Here is a 7,656-nt window from a genome sequence, read left to right as displayed (position 1 = left end):
TCTCCCGCAAAGGATAATTTTCGAACTTGAATAAAAGCGTAAACTTTCGACGAAAGAACGAAACTCGCGAAATGCGGTGAGTTGTAAAAAAAACGAACTGTAGTGCGCGTATAGTATCACGCTGCCAACAGTCGGGATCTCCGTATTACTTAGTAGGTCGGTAGCTCGTGAAAGTGTTGAGTTGCTGCGCGTGTGTCTTCCGGGCTGACAGGTCTGGACCGTTTGGGTGCGCGGCGTCGACTGAAGCTTCGTTTGGTCGCTCGGTTCGCTGGTAGCCCGAATAGGTAGGCACACCAGAAGACGGTAGGACGCCGTGTGTAACCGCCAAAGGTCTCTTCGTCGTCGTCGTCGTTTGGCTTCTTCTGGTTGGAGGACCGGGAGACACCTCCCTACCGAACCAACTCACCGATACCCACCAGTTATCGTGTGAAGGTAGTCTCCCTTCAATTCCACGAGGAACGTACACGTCCAGGATGTTCCTTCCTCGACCTCGTTGCGGTGGTAGAGGTAGAAAAGAGGCGGCCAGGGAGGCGAGGGAGGAGGAGGTGAAGGAGGAGGTGGTGGTGGTGAGAAGGATGCGGAGGAGGAACGGGAGCAGAAGAAGGAAAATGAGGGAAGAGGGTGACGGCGGGTGTTAGCAGAGGAAGAGATGAAGACGATGATGAAGAGGAAGTCCGACGAAGAAGGGAAGAAGTGGTAGCGCGCCTTGTCCCGAGTCTATGTGCGTCCTTGTCTCACCCGGTCGCCGAATAGCAGCGCGGTTATTCACAAATCCTTCGTCGACGCGGCTTCCTGAGCTCCTGCTTGGTGTACCCGTTCCTTCCCTTCCCTTCAACTGTCCCCGCGAAGTTGCTCCCTCTCTTCCACGTTCTACGGGTTCTGATCCCTTCCACCGCACCGTGTCTGGGCCCGCCCTCATAACCGTGAGACGAGAGCATCCCTTTTCACCCACGCTAAGACCCCTTCTGGTACATAATCGTTGAGGTGTCTCCCCTACCTTCTTTTAAAGTATTCGAATACCGCTTCCTTCCGCCTTCGCCCTTTTCCAAAAGGATACCCCCCGCGGGGGCGGTAGCCAACCCTGGCCGTAAAAAGCTACGGAGGTAGCGCTCGTATCCAAAAGCTAGAGCCACTGACTCCCTTCGGCATGCGTGTCTTCCATCTATCTTACCTGACTATCTGTATATGTAGAAGTATCACTATGTGTTGCCGGTCAACTTTGGATGAAGGAAAGAGCTGCAGATATTTTCGCGGATAAACAATATAAGCGCGCGCGATCGCCGTAGTAATTCCGACACCTACGCATAAAGACGAAGCGATGTACCGATTCTCGGGAGAAAATCCACGGGTGCGTCGATTTCTTGATTTCTACTGCACTAGGTGAAGAAAGACGGGGAGAAAGGTAGAGATAAGCAGAAGCAGAGAGAGAGAGAGAGAGAGAGAGAGAGAGAGAGAGAGAGAGAGAGAATGGGAGAGAGAAAGACAGAGAGAAAAAGAAAGCGAGACAGACAGGCAGACAGAAGGAGAGACGCTTGCTGCTGACGATGAGAAGCAGATAGTGTGGGAGAAGATGGAGGTGGAAGGAGCGTGCAAAAGCGAAGAGCGGGGGCTGACACGATGCCGCGGGGGTTCCCAGGGCACGTGGGAAATGCACAGTAGTCGATGTCAATCCCCCCACCAGGCGGCCGGCTCGGGCCCCACGGGGCCCCACCACGAAGTCGCCGGGCCGGAGAGCCATCGCCGGGATTCCGGGCGCCGCCCATCGAGATCTTGCGGTATCGCTTCATTGGACAATCCTATGCGGACGGGATGATCGCCTCCCTCACGAGTCACCAGGATGATCGAGTGGTGGAAAAATTCCTCGGGAACGGCAAAGAGGATTGACGACGATGAAGAGAGGAAGAAGAGGACGATGAAGAGGAAGAAAACGAGGGAGCGATTGGCAACAAAGACGACGCCGACGAACTTGGCATGCGGCGACTTCACCGCCGAGCCGTGTGGCCACCGATTCAGCCTGCGAAAACGCATCGCCAAAGATGGAAAGGCAACGGAATGACAATAGAAACTTGGATAATAGTAAATAGAGGGTAGTCTTCGTTGCCTTGATGGCGATTTAAATGACAGATTAAGAGATGTTTGAATATTTTTGACGTATACGATGGCATGTTAGGAATACATATTGATTACTGTATAAATTGCCGATGTCAAAAGTATTTAACTGCTTTGGTGTAAAATAATGATGCAGCGAATGGTATTGAAACGTCGATAGAGTTGAACTCAATGTTGCTAATTATATCGAGTTCTTGGCTAGATTTTCTACATTTAATATCAAGCCAAATTTAATTAAATTGTATTTGATTGTATATATATATATTATTTGATTATCAACATATTTATTATATATATATCTTAAAAGTATATAATATAATTTAATTTTTAAATTAAAAACAAAAAGATTTTATGCTTTATGATGTAATTTTTGATGTTTTCGTTCTGAGTTAAAATTATCATTGATGATATTGCCATTTCCAGACTATAATATTGTCACATTCTGTCGAAGATAAATTTTCAAAAGAAAAAAATGGTGAAAATATTTGGTCATAATCTGTTCAAATAAGCAAGAAAGACCATAATGTTTTACTGCTTTTTATAAAAAAAAAGGGTCATAAAAATTATGCCGGAAATTCCTTTTCAAAACTGGAGTTTTCTTGAGTTGGATACCATTTTTCCACGTGCTGAAGAAAGCAAAAAATTTATTAAAAACCTGATTACTCCAGCAAAAAGACAACTACGATCATAATAATCTCGTATTAATGAATAATTGTTTCGCGTCTAGAAAAATTATTGCAAAATCTAATTAAATAAAATAATCACATAACAGTCTACAACATTCAACATAAACTTCAAATTATCAAGAAATTTGAGAAAATAACAATGAGCAAATATTTTCAATACAAGATAATTTAAACAATTAATGCAAAAAGAAATTCGCACAATAAAACAATTTTGAAGTTACTTGAGTTATTTTGAGTTACTCTATTCCTTTCTGCATTAAAATTTTTATTCAATCTTACAATGATTTGTAACAAATTTGCGGAAGTTGACTTGAAAAATATCGAGACTCTCCATATATTTCTATCCAAACCCATCAATATTATTTGTTTATTGCGATATGAATTCAAATTATATTTTATTAATAATAAGTGATATTATTATTAATTATAAACAAAATATTCAAAATTGCGAAACTGTAATAAAATGTAAATATAAAGGCCCTATATTCAAAAAATACGCTTCATCGACAAAAAATGTATTAGTAACATGATTAAATACTATTTTTGTCATTTTTGTCACAATTTTTAAAAATCATCTCTTTTTATAATTATGATGATTTTAACTTTCTTTTTAACTATCTTTTCTTACAGTTATGACAATTTTAATGATTTTTAAAAACTACAGTTAAATAATTTACTTTTAATAATTGATAGAAAAGATAATATAGATATTTAACTTATTTATGGTATTAATTCGAAAATCACGTTTCTTTTAATTGTATAACTTTTGAAGTGAGAGAGTGATATAAGTCAGAAATTGAACAAATTTACTGTGAAGTTTGATTACAATTATGTAATAACTTTACGTATGATTGTAAGAAACTATTGTAATTTGAAGATTACTGTCTCAAAAATTATCAATCTTATTCGTAAGAATTGCAATCGCTATTTCGTTGAGTCGCAGTCACAATTATTCAATTATTATATGTTTTTCATTAATCGCATATATTATTAAGATTATATTTATTAAAGTCTAAAGTTTTATTTTTCTAAAAGCTCAAAAATCCGGTGATCTTCTAGTTTTTCTGACGTTTTACCGCAGAAGCGATATGAACAAACGGAGAGATGTCAGGCTGTAATCAGGAGTTGAAGGTGACCGAGAAGTCGCTTATCTTGATATCCAAAGCAGTTGTGCGTATTCGGTTGACCGGATGGATCAGAAGAGCCGCCGTGTTGACGCAGGAAACGGAAACTGGTGGAAACAAAGCCTCGGCAAATAGACGGCATCTCACAGGGAATAGGGCAAATAATGTGCGTCCGCACCTATTGCTCTCACCTTGGTCGCGACAAATATTGTCACGTCCATGACGGAGAGGGAAGAGAGGAAATATCACTTCTCGTTTCGAGCTGGGGAACACCGACCGATAGATTAGGATACGGGCACGATACTGTAAACGTCACCGCAGCGTGAAAGATAACGAGAACCGATCGAGACAGGTTTTGTCGAATTAGCAGGTAGGTCTAAACAACGATGTGAGAAACCACCAACCATCGATCTCGAGATAACATAATCCGAAAGGAAAATCGTGAATGGGATCGAACCTGAAAATCGGGAATGCTATTTAGGTCAGAATGCGAACACGAGCGGAAATAGCAATGAAACTTCTCTTTTTTCCGATCCGTTCTCTGATGGAATTTACAAAGTGACGCTTCCGCATCCTATGTAAACGACACTAAAAGAGATGAATCATATCAGTTTTTTCAATTATTTTTACAATAAAAGACAAACTTTTTAATTCATCGATTGATTTATCGCATTATATGCAAATACAACTTTAACAGAGCAAGTTATATTTAATATAATGCGACTGATCAATCGATGAATTAAGAAACTCCTAAACATACGTCAATTAATATCTATAATTTGAATGAAAAAAACATACGAATTTTGTTAATATAATATTTTTGTTTACCTCTTTTTTTTCAAATTACAAAATTGTATAGCTTGATCATCTTTATTTGAAAAGTATAATTCCTTCTTGATATATTCTTACACGGTGAAACATAGGAAAAATTTTCCTTTGCGATAAAAAATTTATCGAATAGTCCTTGACAAGAATAGAGCGAGGCTAATTGAACAATAGAAGCAAGTTGAAACATATGTCAGAGCGATTTCAACTATAATATAAACTCCTATTTAATTGGAGTCTTAACTCAAACGGCAAAATCGTTCAAAATAAAATCTTTAATATACAATTCGTTGTGACCTAAAAACTAGTCACTTACAAATTTCTTGCAACTGAACATTTTAAAATCAAACACGCGTTGGTATATCTTCAATAACGCAATTATTACCATCGTGATTTCGTTGGAGCATGTTTTATTTCAAAATGCTAAGTTATATGTAAGAAATTTGTGCATAACTGTGCATAACTTTTTGGATACGATATATTTGTTTTTAATCTTTTTTTTATACATCAAACATAATTCCATTAATTAATTTAATTTTTTCATTCGTCTTATTTTAATAAAATAGAGCTGATTAAATTAATTAAAGTTTAAAAATCGATAGTTCGAAATCGATCTCAGATCCTTCCTGGGCCTTCCACCAATGTAAGATTAACTTTAATCTCGATTTATTTTACTGTTTTGCAATTTAACTTACTGTTCTGAGAATTAGAAAAAGATAAATAGCTTAAGTTAAACCGAAATTTAAGTTAATGTTATATACATTGATGGAAATAGGCCTTAGTAACCGAATGTATGAATACGTTGATGCCTGCGTAAGACAGCAGGAGACGGAGATTATATATACTACTCTACATAAGTAAGGCTACGCTTGGATGATCACGTACGTTTTTTTCGTTTTTGCATGAAAAGTAAAATTATTAGATGAGTGTTTTTTTTGGTCTACGTAACGAATTGAAATGATTAATAAAAACCAAACTTTTTTACATATTTTTTAAAATTTGAATGTTTAAGATGTTATTTTATTTATGATTTTTTTATAGTTGTAAAAACTATTTCAGCGGACAGCTAGTATGGGCCAGTTGGACTCAAGTATCCCAATTAATCCTGCTCATAATTGAAATGCTTATTAACGATTAAAAATATTTTTTATGTTTAATTTTTATTATAAAAGTTAAGTTTTTAGTTTTATTTTAATTTTTATTAATTTTAATTTTTATCAAAATATTTAAAGAGGAAAAGAATGTTAACAAATTATTATAAATAAGAAATAAAAATATTAATAAAATAATACATCTAAATCTTCTATTTTTTTCATAATAAATAATTATTTTCATGACTCAATTTTATTAAGCTATGGTATCTATAATCAACACTATTTTAATTAAATACTATCCTTTGGGATGACACTAGTGTTTCATTAAGACAAGATTTTTTGTCTTAAAAAGCATTTCTTATTTTATCTTGATCTTCAAGATAAGAAATTTTGTTTTTCTTGTCTTGAATTCAAGAATCTTGAATTTCTTGAATTTTCTTGATTTTTTTAAGAAGGACTCTTATGGCTCTTTGATTACGTTCCATCGTAAGAGATAATAAGAAAACATAGGTACAAATTAAATGTCGAATCGTATCATAGTTTATTATGTTTAAATTCATGGTTTAAAAGTGTGTCTATCATGTCTATTATGCACAAATCTATTAATAAAGATTTAAAATATTTTTCAAACTATTTTTAATATCATTTTTAATATCATGAGGTACTACCAAATATAATTAATTATTTCAGATTATTAGATTCCTGAGATTATTAGATATAATTATTATTATAATTACTATATATTTTAATCATTCCTGATTTAATTGATATTATTAGTAGAAGTTGCAAATGTTTATACATAATATACTTTTGCCAGTAATATCGCAATATTGATTTTATATATATTTCTTTACATAAATGTAAAAGTTAATGTATGTTAATATATATATGGTATAACAAGGACGTATCAGTGAGTATAATTTAATTTGATTAGATTAGGAACTTCATTTTTTCATTAATCGATTTACACTCTGCTCATATTCTATTTTGCTATTTAATGAAAATGAATATGAATATACATTTCTATATTATATAACCTGTTATAAATACCAATAAATACAATTGAAAATGTTGAAACTTAATTTATTCAAAATTTTTCAAATCAGAAATAAAATAATAAAATATTAAAATAATAAAGTATTAAAAATGAAACTGTCACGAAAATTCAAGAAATTTCTTGACTTATTATCAAGAAATCTTGGTTTTGATAACAATTTCTTGTCTTGTCTTGAAATCAATTTTTAATTTCTTGTTTTGGTCTTGTCTTGATACAAAATCAAGACAAGATTTCTTAAATTTCTTGATGAAACATGATACATTGAATCATTTTAACTATATTTAACACGAATCTTTCTTATTTACGAAATATTAAGGATTTATAAGCACTTAATTATTCAACTCAATAAAAATAAAATGTTTTAAAATAGTTCTCGTTATTTTATCTCTGTCATAATTGTGTAAAGATTTATAATCGTTTTTGAATAAAAAGTTGTCTAATTAGCTTTGATGTATCCTATCATAAATAAAAATATGCGAATCAAATAGTGAATACATAATCAAATAGAAAAATACCAGAAATTATTATCTATACGAACGAATATTCTTATATAAATCAGAAAGGATAGATGTGGTGTTCGTAGAGTGTTTATAAAGTATAAAGCATCGACACGCATTTGTCGTGGATTCTAAGTTGTCAACTGTATATGTATACGATGATAAGTGTGCCCTCAGTAATGGCGGTCACATCAAAGCTTTACTCGCATTCTTCGTCGGCGTGAAGTCGCGGCTCGTAGATACATGGATGTGCCTAATGGAAAG

The sequence above is a fragment of the Atta colombica genome, unplaced genomic scaffold (assembly GCF_001594045.1).
Source record: "Atta colombica isolate Treedump-2 unplaced genomic scaffold, Acol1.0 scaffold121, whole genome shotgun sequence".
NCBI lineage: Eukaryota > Metazoa > Arthropoda > Insecta > Hymenoptera > Formicidae > Atta > Atta colombica.
This window is presented reverse-complemented; position numbering follows the sequence as displayed.